We start from the raw sequence: 13,674 nt of genomic DNA, 5'->3' as shown, positions 1-13,674 counted from the left end.
AAATGTTAATTCTCCCATTAAACTCATTTCGAATTCAAGACTCATAGTTTTAGCAAAGGATTCACAAAGAGATTCATTCGTAGAACCAAAGATAATATCATCAGCATAAATCTGAACAATGAGAAAATTATTTTCAAAATTCTTGATGAACAATGTAGTATCAACCTTGCCTTTTGTGAAATTATTTTTAATAAAAAAAGAACTAAGTCTCTCATACCAAGCCTCGGAGCTTGTTTTAAAAATCATAGAGAGCTTTAGTTAATCTAAACACATGATTAAGGAGGTTATTATTTTCAAATCCAGGAGGTCGATCAACATAGATTTCTTCGGAAATAAAACCATTATGACATTGCAGTTGCTGCTGAGCTGTTCTTCTGTGTTGCAATAGGATTATGGGCTGGTCTGGTTATTGGGTTTGTCACAGAGTATTACACAAGCAATGCTTACAGATTAGAGAACTTTAATTGTTCCTTCCATGAATTGTATCACGTCTCTTCTTACACTACCCCTTTTGCAGCCCCGTGCAAGATGTTGCTGACTCATGTCGAACTGGTGCTGCCACTAGTGTCATTTTTGGGCTTGCTTTGGGATATAAATCTGTCATCATACCAATTTTTGCTACTGCTGTCAGCATTTTTGTTAGTTTTAGTTTTGCTGCCATGTATGGCATTGCAGTTGCTGCCCTTGGCATGTTGAGCACTATAGCAACTGGGCAGGCTATTGATGCCTATGGTCCCATCAGTGATAATGCTGGAGGCATTGCTGAGATGGCCAGCATGAGCCATAGAATTCGTGAGATAACTGATGCACTGGATGCTGCCGGCAATACTACTGCAGCTATTGGAAAGGTACCATTAGCTTTATGCAAAATCTTCTGCAGGTCTACTATGTACTAATCTATTAAACAGTGGCATGAAAAACTTATTTTATGGTGTTATATGAGGAAATTTCCATGCATTCAGCAGTGGACTTCTACATTAGATAATGTTGGACACTGAACATGGTGGTTTCAATCTCAAGATGAAGTTTTGTGGATTGTTGCATTAAGAGGCTTCTTTGAGAACCAAATCCCATCATTTCTTAGGCGTTTAGTGGAGTTTTACCTAACATCTGGAATTTTAGATCCTTCCACTTTCTTATGCCTTTATTGATCTCTCCATTTTTTGCTTTGGTTTAAAGTTTGAACACTTATCATGGCTCTTACATGTTTATTACTCTTCTAACATCTAGTTTATGAGTATGGAATTTACATTTACAATACTTGCCTTTTTTAGGGATTTGACATTGGTTCTGCTGCCCTGGTGTCCCTTGCGCTCTTTGGTGCTTTTGTGAGTAGAGCAGCAATCTCTACTGTGGATGTTCGCACACCAAAAGTCTTCATTGGGTTGATTGTTGGTGCAATGCTGCCTTACAGGTTCTCAGCCATGACCATGAAGAGTGTTGGTAGTGCAACTTTGGAGATGGTTGAGGAAGTCTGTAGACAGTTCAACAGCATTCCTGGGTTCATGGAGGGCAATGCAATGCCCGATTATGCCACCTGTGTTAAGATTTCCACAGATGCTTCAATCAAAGATATGATTCCTCCCGGTGCCCTGGTGTTGCTCACGCCTCTAATTGTTGGAACCTTCTTTGGTGTGGAAACCCTAGCTGGCGTTCTCGCAGGTGCCCTGGTTTCTGGAGTTCAGGTATGTGAAAAGTAGCCAAGCTTACCTGTACTAGAGAATATTGTGCATCTCATATTGATGGTTGTTCGTTCCCTTTTGCCAAACAGATTGCTCTCTGCATCAAACACCGGTGGTGCATGGATTAGCAAAGAAGTATATTGAGGTAAGTTTACTGCCATTAAGGTCTAATATTTGTGCATCGATGTCCACTATCATACTTAGCATCCCTTGCTCATAGTGGTATGTAGGAGGATACATGGATGCATGACATTGGATATACTTAGCCATTTTTCAGTTATGATAAAAGTTGCTTAAGTTGTGGGGTTTAAACTTGTTGCTGACCTGAGCATCCGTATCTAATGTCAAGTTGTATTGTTCAGGCTGGTGCGTTGGAGCATGCTAGGACTCTTGGGCCTAAAGGATCAACTGCCCACAAGGCTGCTTTCATCGGCGACACCATCGGAGATCCTTTTTAGGACACCTCTAGGCCATCACTCAACATCCTTATCAAGCTGCTGATGGCAGTAGAGTTGCTATTCTTTCTGGCTCATTGTTATGGATTTAACTGGTTTTACCTAAGTCGTGCGGTACCCTTGTGTGTCCGTCCACAAAGATCAGTGTTAGGACTCTAGCTAGGAGAGTCCTAATTGAGAGGGACATTCTGTTAGGACTCTATTAGGACTCTAGCTAGAAGAGTCCTAATTGAGAGGGATATTCTGTTAGGACTCTAGCTAGGAGAGTCCTAATTGAGAGGGACATTCATGTAGAAGGTTTTTTCTTAGAGAAGAATTAGGAGTTGTAAGGGAATAGGAGTCTTGAGTAGGAGTCCTATTAGGAGTTGGTTAGAAGTAAGAGTCTTAAGTATGAGTCCTATTAGGAGTTAGGGTTTAGAAGCCCTATAAATAGTCATGTATTCCTCCTCTTTTCACAAGCAATAGATGAATCTTTTCTGCAGCCTTTAAGCAGCAACTTAGAGGGAGGAACCCCTATAGAGTTCCAAGGAGGCCGATCCCCTAAAGAGATCAACCCCAAGTTTAGAATCTGCAAGGGTTCTATCACCTAGTATCATAGCAGCATTCTTGGCATCTCGTTGCCCTTCCACTGCCATCCATCAACCATCTCACAACTATCCAAAGCAATTCCCACAATTGCTTAAAAGATCGTCGCCAAATTCCGCCATCATCTCCACCACCGCGGATCATCCCGTGAATTGCAATAGGTTCTGGTTTCCTACCTTACTACTACTGCAATTTAGTTATCCCTATCCAAAAATCCAAAAAAAAAAAAAAATTTTGTTTCTATATTGCTGCATAAACTTTTCGTCACAAAGTTTTCATCTCTACAACGAAAGATACATTGCAGAATTTCAGCCGCATAGCATTATTTGTTTGATCTTGATACTATATTTTCTCTATCATATCAACTAAGATATTACTGTCAATTCCCTCCTCAAATCTCTCAAATTTTTGGTGGAGATTTCGTCGAGAAACCGCTATTTCTTCGACGATAATTCTGCTCTTACAAGACAACATAATTCTACAGCAAACTTTCACTAATTTCTATCAAACCTATACATGCCTTTAACCCGTCAACAAAAGAGAGATCTTAACATCACAGATTTGGAGTCATATACTATGGCATCTGAGGAGGCAATCAATGCTAAATTTGAAGCCTTTGAGGCACGAATAGAGGATAAGATTCGGACTCTCCTTACCAAATTCAGTTTGGGCCGACCACCAAGACCGAAGAAATCACATCAAGGAGAGAGCTCTAACCAATCACATCATGCCCAAAGAGATGACTTCCAAAAGAACGGAGGCTCTATGACTGACCCCAACTATTCGCGCATGAGAGTGGACTTCCTTAGATGGGAAGAAGGTGCTAGTCATAGGTGCCCAGCAAGCCAATCACGTGAGTGATGGCACGTGTGACTTGATACAGAATCTTTTTGCTTATTATATTTTGGTGTATATCACTTTATAACTATTGCATAAATGCATATATATTGTGATGTCCTTGGATTTGTGCAATGGGAATCGGATCGTGATGAGATCATGATAATGAGATCGATTCACCTTTAAACACATATCCTAAATAATCCCGGTCATAGGTTACTCGAGAGGGACATCGTGATAACCGGATAGACTAGTGTGCTGTATACCCGTCCATATGATGGATGCAGCTGGTCTCATAGCTGCTCATGTAGGGACACTAGGGACACAGTACAGGTGCTCATTGGAGAATGAGTTCACTGATTGATCCGCTTACGGAATGCTGGATGGTTGATGATGCCTTATTGTCAGACAGCGATTCCGTAGTCCTAGTGGTGTATCTGGTCCTTAGACTTGAGACACCAAGGATGTCCTGTATGAGTGCTCCACTCTTTGATACCAGACTTATAGGTTTGGTTGTCTCCAGATCTAGTACAGCTGGTCATTGGGAGTGGTAGTCGACCTTACGAGGGCTATTGAGTGTCAATAGAGGATCATCCACTCTCGGCGTCATGAGAGGAATATCCTATGTGTTCTTGCTCAGACAAATCCCTGGCCAAGGTCATTCGGGTTGAGAGAGAAAGAGTTCTCCGGGAGAATCCGATTAGAGCGAGACTCGAGTAGAAATCGTATGGGTCTGACAACACCATGCTCGATATATGGTCTCTAGGATATTAGATGGATGAGGGACTATAGGTACATGGTAACTGAGGATTGACAGGTCCAATGGATTGGATTCCCTTGTATCGTTTGGGGACTACGGCGTAGTGGCCTAGTACGTCCGTAGTCGATGAGTTGAGTGAATTATTACAGAGATAATAATTCACTGAGTTAGAAGGAGTTCTGATAGGTATGACTCACGGCCAGCTCGATATTGGGCCTAGAGGGTCACACACATATGGTAGGCATTGCGATGAGTAGAGGTTCGAATATGAGATATCCGACGGAGCCATTGTATTATTGGATGCAGATCCAATACCCACTAGGGAAGGACCCATTAGGGTTTGACACGGGATCTCTATAAATAGGAGGGATTCACAGCCTCATAGGCTAGAGTCTTTGCTTGCCTTTCCTATTCTCCTCTCCCTCTCCACCTCAGAGCAGGCCTAGAGTTTTGAGGAGCGTCGTCACAACTCTACTGTGTGGATCACCGCTAGAGAGGAGGACGTTTGACCTCCTACACCCTTTCCTAAGGATCTGCAAGGAAACAGGGATATACGATCTCCCTAGGTAACACAATCTCTATACGCAGTTTTGTGTTTTGCGGATTTTTGCGCACCAATCTTCGCACGACGACGAACATCTTTTTGGGAATCGAGGATTTTGTTTTCTTGTTCTTCCGCTGCGCATATGATGTCGCCCCCAATGATTTCCCAACAGTGGTATCAGAGCCAGGTTCTTCGTGCGAATGATTGGTTTTGAACTGCGTGTGTTGTGTTTAGGAAGAATTTTGACGTCAAAATCGTTGACGCAAAAACAAGGAAGGGCAGCAACAGTTGCTGCCCTCGATCTGCGTGCATGCAGCGCCGAAGGCAGACAGCACAGCGCCGGCGCATGCGCAAGCGCTGTGCCTGCAGCAGCCGGCCGGCGGCCTGCTTGCAGCAGGCTTGCGTCCGGCGGGGCTAGCAGCCCACGGGCAGCGGCGCGAGCCGCCGCAAGGAAGCAGCGCCTGCCGCCGCAGGGCAACGACGCCTACCGCCGCTGCTCCCGCGGGCGAAACCCCCCCCCCACAGGGGCGGCCGCCCGGCGGGACAGCACCGCCTGCGGAGGCAGCGGCGCCCGCGGGGGAGCCCACCTGCAGCGGCAGCACCGCCAGCGGGCGTGCCACCTGCAGGCGAGGGCAGCGCCCTCGCCCCGTCGCACAGGCCGCCGCCAGCAGGATGGCGGCGGCGGCAGCAGCGAAAAGGGGAAAGGGTATTAGGGTTTTATGGGCAAAAGACAGTTTTGCCCCTCGGAATTTGAGAAATTTCAGTTTCTATCTTTTGTCCAAATTATGAAAATACCCTTAGGAATTGAGAAATTCCCTACATGTCCCTGATTTCAGAAAATATTAATTAATTAAAAGGTTTAGTTGATTATTATTTTTATTATTATCTAGTAGTCCTATATGATGATGATTATTTATACATGTGATGTATGATGTGTGGACGGATGATGTGTGTATTTGTGATTATTATTATTGAGGTCTGCGAACCTCCATTATATTTCTCGTTTATTGTCGGGCCTGCGTGCCTATGATTAAGTTGTAATCACATGAGGAGGTGCAGCGGGAGCGTGGATGCGATAGCGGGACCCACGAGACGGACGATCGTGATGTATGGAGATGCATCAAGATGTCGACGAAACCGACGAGGACGAGATGGACGATCATAGGGCATGGAGATGCACCGTTGCACACATAGATCTTGATGTGAGTGATTAGGCCTACTGGCTCGGGCCTAATCATATTAGGTTGTGGTCCATGATCATCTGGTGTGATTGCTTATACACATACTAGATATGTATATATATTTGCATGCGATGTAGATATATATTAAATATGTATATGTGTGACATGTCATATTAGGAGACCAAATTATAGAAACATCTCTCGATAATATTAAGTCGGTAAACGTGAGGCAATTAGATTGACCCACGTGGCCTTCCATCGTTATGAGTAGGAACCGATTCCCGGTGTAGGTTGAGTTGGTCGAGTCCCTCGAGACTCACCTATATCGCGATTCGCTATCTTGCTTACGACATAGAGATGTCACCGGTGACCTGAGGGCATGGTATGCTTGGTCGAGTCCCTCGAGGGTATATCATCAAATCAAACTCATCTTGTAACGAAGGTGTTGACTTAACCGAGCATCATGGTTGGTCGAGTCCCTCGAGGCCATGGTGATTCGGAGGCCAAACAGGACGGGAATCACAAGGAGTTGTGATCGGCAAGAGTTGCCTACCTTTTAGGCTTAGTGTGATTGGTCGAGTCCCTCGAGGTTACACTAAGACGCTGATTGAATCCTGATCCCCACTAGAAGTCTGCCGGAGACTTCCGTTTCACGTGCTGAGGGTGTCGCGTGACTCGTTAGTAAAATAGTGGGAGCATATTAAGATAGAAGTCCATATCTTGATAGTTTATTTCTTGCAAAATCTGCATGTTATTCATTTCTGCTACATCTTTATTTTCAGAAAATGTCGCTTTCAAATCCCTTACGTGGCATATTTGATGTCAACCGCCTCACTGGTCCAAATTATACGGATTGGCTCCGTAACTTGAGAATTGTTCTCACAGCGGAGAAAATCGTGTACGTCCTTGATACAGTGATGCCTACACCCGAAGAAGGGGCAAGCGAGGATGAGATCGCTCGCTACGTGAAGTACATTGATGACTCCACTCTTGCTCAATGCTATATGTTGGGCTCTATGACTCCAGAGTTACAGAGACAACATGAAAAGATGGATGCCAGATCCATTCTCCTACATGTCCGTAAATTGTTTGAGGAACAGGGAAGGACTCAACGATATGAGATATCCAAGAGCCTTTTCCGCGCTAGGATGACTGAGGGGACACCGGTTCAGAACCATGTCCTAAAGATGATTGAGTGGATAGAGAAACTCACAGGTCTAGGAATGGACCTAGAGGATAACTTGTGTGTGGATATTGTGCTTCAGTCCCTACCAGATTCCTTTTCACAGTTCATAATGAATTTTAATATGAACAAGCTTGAGGTGACTCTCCCAGAGCTCCTCAATATGTTGAGGGAGGCAGAGAGTACTATTAAGAAAGAGAAGCCAGTTCTCTACACTAGTGAGACCAGAAAGAAAAGGAAAGCAGAAAGGTCCCTTAAGAAGGGAAAGGGCAAGGGCAAACAAGGTAAAGCAAAGGTTGCTAAGAAAGACCCAACAAAGGACAAAGGCCAGTGCTTCCACTGTGGTAAAGATGGGCATTGGAAGAGAAACTGCAAAGAGTACCTTGCAGAAAGGGCGAAACAAAAGCTTGATGAAGCTTCAGGTACATTCATGATCAGTCTCTATTTGTCAGAATCTTATGATAACACATGGGTATTGGATACCGGTAGTGCTTATCATATATGCAATTCGTTGCAGGTTCTGGCAAGGCCTTACATCTGCATAATGGTTTATTTATGTTAGACACTACTCCACATATCATGAATGTAAATGTGTCTAAGAGGAAACGAGATGAGGTGAACAGTGCATACCTGTGGCATTGTAGGCTAGGTCACATCCATGAAAGAAGGATTCAAAAGTTGCTAAATAATGGATATCTAGATCCATTCGACTATGTGTCTTATGCAACTTGTGAGCCTTGCATTCGTGAAAAATTGACCAACTCTCCATTTAGTGGAACTGGAGAGAGAGCCACTGAGTTGTTGGAACTCATACATAGTGATGTATGTGGACCCATGTCAACTCATGCCATTGGAGATTACTCATACTTCATTATATTTACTGATGATTTCTCAAGGTATGGATATGTGTACTTAATGAAGTACAAGTCCGAGGCCTTTGAGAAATTCAGAAAGTATAAGAATGAGGTGGAGAACCAGACTGGAAAGAGTATCAAAACTCTTCGATCAGATCGAGGAGGTGAGTACTTATGTACAGAGTTTACTCAGTTCCTCAAGGACCATGGGATATTATCCCAATGGATACCTCCTTACACACCTCAGCTCAATGGTGTCTCTGAAAGGAGAAATCATACTTTATTAGATTGGTACGGTCCATGATGAGTTTCGCTGACCTACCCATCTCATTCTAGGGATATGCCTTAGAAACTGCTAGTCATAAGTGCCCAGCAAGCCAATCACGTGAGTGATGGCACGTGTGACTTGATACAGAATCTTTTTGCTTATTATATTTTGGCGTATATCACTTTATAACTATTGCATAAATGCATATATATTGTGATGTCCTTAGATTTGTGCAATGGGAATCGGATCGTGATGAGATCACGATAATGAGATCGATTCACCTTTAAACACATATCCTAAATAATCCCGGTCATAGGTTACTCGAGAGGGACATCGTGATAACCGGATAGACTGGTGTGCTGTATACCCGTCCATATGATGGATGCAGCTGGTCTCATAGCTGCTCGTGTAGGGACACTAGGGATACAGTACAGGTGCTCATTGGAGAATGAGTTCACTGATTGATCCGTTTACGGAATGCTGGATGGTTGATGATGCCTTATTGTCAGACAACAATTCCGTAGTCCTAGTGGTGTATCTGGTTCTTAGACTTGAGACACCAAGGATGTCCTGTATGAGTGCTCCACTCTTTGATACCAGACTTATAGGTTTGGCTGTTCCCAGATCTAGTACAGCTGGTCATTGGGAGTGGTAGTCGACCTTACGAGGGCTATTGAGTGTCGATAGAGGATCATCCACTCTCAGTATCATGAGAGGAATATCCCATGTGTTCTTGCTCAAACAAATCCCTGGCCAGGGTCATTCGGGTTGAGAGAGAAAGAGTTCTCCGGGAGAATCCGATTAGAGCGAGACTCGAGTAGAAACCGTATGGGTCTGACAGCACCATGCTCGATATACGGTCTCTGGGATATTAGATGGATGAGGGACTATAGGTATATGGTAACTGAGGACAGACAGGTCCAATGGATTGGATTCCCCTGTATCGTCTGGGGACTACGGCGTAGTGGCCTAGTACTTCCGTAGTCGATGAGTTGAGTGAATTATTACAGAGATAATAATTCACTTAGTTAGAAGGAGTTCTGACAGGTATGACTCACGGCCAGCTCGATATTGGGCCTAGAGGGTCACACACATATGGTAGGCATTGCGATGAGTAGAGGTTCGGATATGAGATATCCGACGGAGCCCTTGTCTTATTGGATGCAGATCCAATACCCACTAGGGAAAGGACCCATTAGGGTTTTGACACGGGATCTCTATAAATAGGAGGGATTCACAGCCTCATAGGCTAGAGTCTTTGCTTGCCCTTCCTATTCTCCTCTCCCTCTCCACCTCAGAGTAGGCCTGGAGTTTTGAGGAGCGTCGTCGCAACCCTGCTGTGTGGATCACCGCTAGAGAGGAGGACGCTTGACCTCCTTCACCCTCTCCTAAGGATCTGCAAGGAAACAGGGATATACGATCTCCCTAGGTAACACAATCTCTATACGCAGTTTTGTGTTTTTGCGGATTTTGCGCACCAATCTTCGCACGACGATGAACATCTTTTTGGGAATCGGGGATTTTTTATTTTCTTGTTCTTCCGCTGCGCATATGATGTCGCCCCCCCTATGATTTCCCAACAGAAACCGCAGCTTACCTTCTGAACAGAGTTCCAACTAAGTCGGTAGTGTCTACACCATATGAGATATGGAAAGGGAAGAAGCATGATCTTAAGGTTGTTGAGATTTAGGGCTGCCCAGCCCACGTTAAAAGACACAACCCCGATAAGTTAGAATCAAGGATAGAGCGATGCATATTTGTGGGATACCCCAAGGAAACTTGTGGGTATTACTTCTATCATCCCGAGGATAAAAAAGTCTTTGTAGCTAAGAGAGCAGTGTTCCTTGAGAAGGAACACATTCTTGGCGGAGACAGTGGGAGAATGATAGAATTGAGCGAGGTTGGAGTACCAAGCTCAAGCACCACTCTACAGCTCGAGTCTGTTCAGGTACCTAATACACAAGTATCAACTTTACGTAGGTCTGATAGAGTATCCCATCCTCCTGAGAGATATGTGGGACATATTAGAGCAGAGGATGTAGAGGATATTGATCCTCAGACCTACGATGAGGCTATTATGAGTATAGACTCCGGGAAGTAGCAAGAAGCCATGAATTCTAAGATGGATTCTATGTACTCCAATAAGGTTTGGAACCTAGTTGATGCGCCCGAAGGTATTGTACCCATCGGTTGCAAGTGGATCTTTAAGAAAAAGATCGGAGTAGATGGAAAGGTAGAGACCTATAAAGCAAGGCTAGTGGCTAAGGGGTATCGTCAAAGGCAAGGTGTTGACTACGACGAAACTTTCTCACCCGTAGCAATGCTAAAATCCATCAGAATTCTATTGGCTATTGCAGCACACTATGATTATGAGATCTGGCATATGGATGTGAAAACCGCATTCCTCAAAGGGAACCTCGAGGAGGAAGTGTAAATGATGCAACCTGAGGGATTCGTGTCCAAGAACTGCCCAGATAAGGTGTGTAGGTTGCTTAGATCCATTTATGGACTAAAACAAGCTTCCCGAAGTTGGAACATAAGATTTGATGAGTCAATCAGATCTTATGACTTCGTTAAGAATGAAGATGAGCCTTGTGTGTACAGGAAGGTAAGTGGGAGCGCTATCACCTTTTTGGTGTTATATGTGGATGACATCCTCATCATTGGGAATGACGTAGGAATGCTATCCACAGTAAAGACTTGGTTATCTAAACACTTCTCCATAAAGGACTTAGGGGAAACATCCTATATCTTGGGGATTAGAATCTATAGAGATAGATCCAAGAGGATGCTTGGCTTGTCCCAGTCCAGGTACATAGAAACTATTGTCAAAAGGTTTGGCATGGAAAATTCCAAAGGGCAAACATGAATATGATACCTTATGCCTCAGCAATAGGGTCTATCATGTATGTCATGCTATGTACTAGGCCTGATATAGCGCATGCTCTGAGTGTCACGAGCAGGTATCAGGCGGATCCAGGCTTGGAGCACTGGAAAGCAGTAAAGCGTATCCTTAAGTACTTGAGAAGGACTAAGGATCTTTTACTAGTATATGGAGGTAATAGCCTTAAGGTTGAAGGCTTCACTGACTCAAGTTTTCAGTCTGATGTCGATGATAGCAAGTCAAATTCAGGGTATGTGTACACCTTGAATGGAGGAGCAGTGTGCTGGAAGAGTTCCAAGCAAGATACCACTGTTGACTCGACCATAGAGGCGGAGTACATTACTGCATCGGATGCAGCAAAGGAGGGAGTCTGGGTGAAGAAGTTCATCACAGATTTGGGAGTCGATACAGATAGCGACAAGTCAACTTCCTTATATTGCGACAACTACGGGGCGATTACTCAAATAAGGGAACCCGGATCTCATTAGAAGTGTTCTGAGGAGGTTCCAACTTATCAAAGAGATCGTAACCCGAGGAGATGTAGTAGTGGAAAGAGTTCCATCCGAAGATAACATTGCAGATCCACTAATAAAGCCGTTGTCTCAGATTGTCTTTGAGCGTCACGGGAGTCTGATGGGGATCAGACACATAGGTGATTGGCTTTAGGTCAAGTGGGAGATTGCTAGTCATAGGTGCCCAGCAAGCCAATCACGTGAGTGATGGCACGTGTGACTTGATACAGAATCTTTTTGCTTATTATATTTTGGCGTATATCACTTTATAACTATTGCATAAATGCATATATATATTGTGATGTCATTGGATTTGTGCAATGGGAATCAGATCGTGATGAGATCACGATAATGAGATCAATTCACCTTTAAACACATATCCTAAATAATCCCGGTCATAGATTACTCGAGAGGGACATCGTGATAACCGGATAGACTGGTGTGCTGTATACCCGTCCATATGATGGATGCAGCTGGTCTCATAGCTGCTCGTGTAGGGACACTAGGGATACAGTACAGGTGCTCATTGGAGAATGAGTTCACTGATTGATCTGCTTACGGAATGCTGGATGGTTGATGATTCCTTATTGTCAGACAGCGATTCCGTAGTCCTAGTGGTGTATCTGGTCCTTAGACTTGAGACACCAAGGATGTCCTGTATGAGTGCTCCACTCTTTGATACCAGACTTATAGGTTTGGCTGTCCCTAGATCTAGTACAACTGGTCATTGGGGGTGGTAGTCGACCTTACGAGGGCTATTGAGTGTCAATAGAGGATCATCCACTCTCGGCGTCATAAGAGGAATATCCTATGTGTTCTTGCTCAAACAAATCCCTGGCCAGGGTCATTCGGGTTGAGAGAGAAAGAGTTCTCCGGGAGAATCCGATTAGAGCGAGACTCGAGTAGAAACCGTATGGGTCTGACAACACCATGCTCGATATACGGTCTCTAGGATATTAGATGGATGAGGGACTATAGGTACATGGTAACTGAGGATTGACAGGTCCAATGGATTGGATTCCCCTGTATCGTCTGGGGACTACGGCGTAGTGGCCTAGTACGTCCGTAGTCGATGAGTCGAGTGAATTATTACAGAGATAATAATTCACTAAGTTAGAAGGAGTTCTGACAGGTATGACTCACGGCCAGCTCGATATTGGGCCTAGAGGGTCACACACATATGGTAGGCATTGCGATGAGTAGAGGTTCGGATATGAGATATCCGACGGAGCCCTTGTCTTATTTGGATGCAGATCCAATACCCACTAGGGAAGGACCCATTAGGGTTTGACACGGGATCTTTATAAATAGGAGGGATTCACAGCCTCATAGGCTAGAGTCTTTGTTTGCCTTTCCTATTCTCCTCTCCCTCTCCACCTCAGAGCAGGCCTGGAGTTTTGAGGTGCGTCGTCGCAACCCTACTGTGTGGATCACCGCTAGAGAGGAGGACGCTTGACCTCCTTCACCCTTTCCTAAGGTTCTGCAGGAAACAAGGATATACGATCTCCCTAGGTAACACAATCTCTATACGCAGTTTTGTGTTTTGCGGATTTTTGCGTACCAATCTTCGCACGACGACGAACATCTTTTCTTGTTTTCTTGTTCTTTCGCCCCCCAATGATTTCCCAACAGAAGGAGACCCAATTGGTTGGATCTCATGCGCGGAGCGATATTTTCGGTACCATAAAACTGCGGATGCATCCATGGTGGAAATTGTAGCTATACATCTTGAAGGGGATGCCATACAATGGTTTGACTAGTTTCAACACACTTATGGAGTCCTTTCATGGCGACAATTCAAAGAAGGACTACTGATCCGCTTCGGACCAACTTATTACGAGAACATTGACGGACAACTAGCAAAGATCCGACAAACCTCCACCATTCAGGAGTACCAAACCAGGTTTGAAAGATTATCTAATCAAACTC

At 44.4% G+C, this 13,674-nt stretch overlaps 1 pseudogene; it reads left to right on the top strand.

The window, feature by feature from the left end:
- Positions 1-392: 392 nt before the first annotated feature.
- Positions 393-2,296, top strand: LOC135613918 (pyrophosphate-energized vacuolar membrane proton pump-like; annotated as a pseudogene).
- The last annotated feature ends 11,378 nt before the right edge of the window (positions 2,297-13,674 follow it).

Source organism: Musa acuminata, chromosome BXJ2-6, assembly GCF_036884655.1.
Source record: "Musa acuminata AAA Group cultivar baxijiao chromosome BXJ2-6, Cavendish_Baxijiao_AAA, whole genome shotgun sequence".
Lineage (NCBI taxonomy): Eukaryota > Viridiplantae > Streptophyta > Magnoliopsida > Zingiberales > Musaceae > Musa > Musa acuminata.
The sequence above is the reverse complement of the archived record's forward strand: the minus strand, read 5'-3'. Positions and strand labels throughout refer to the sequence as shown.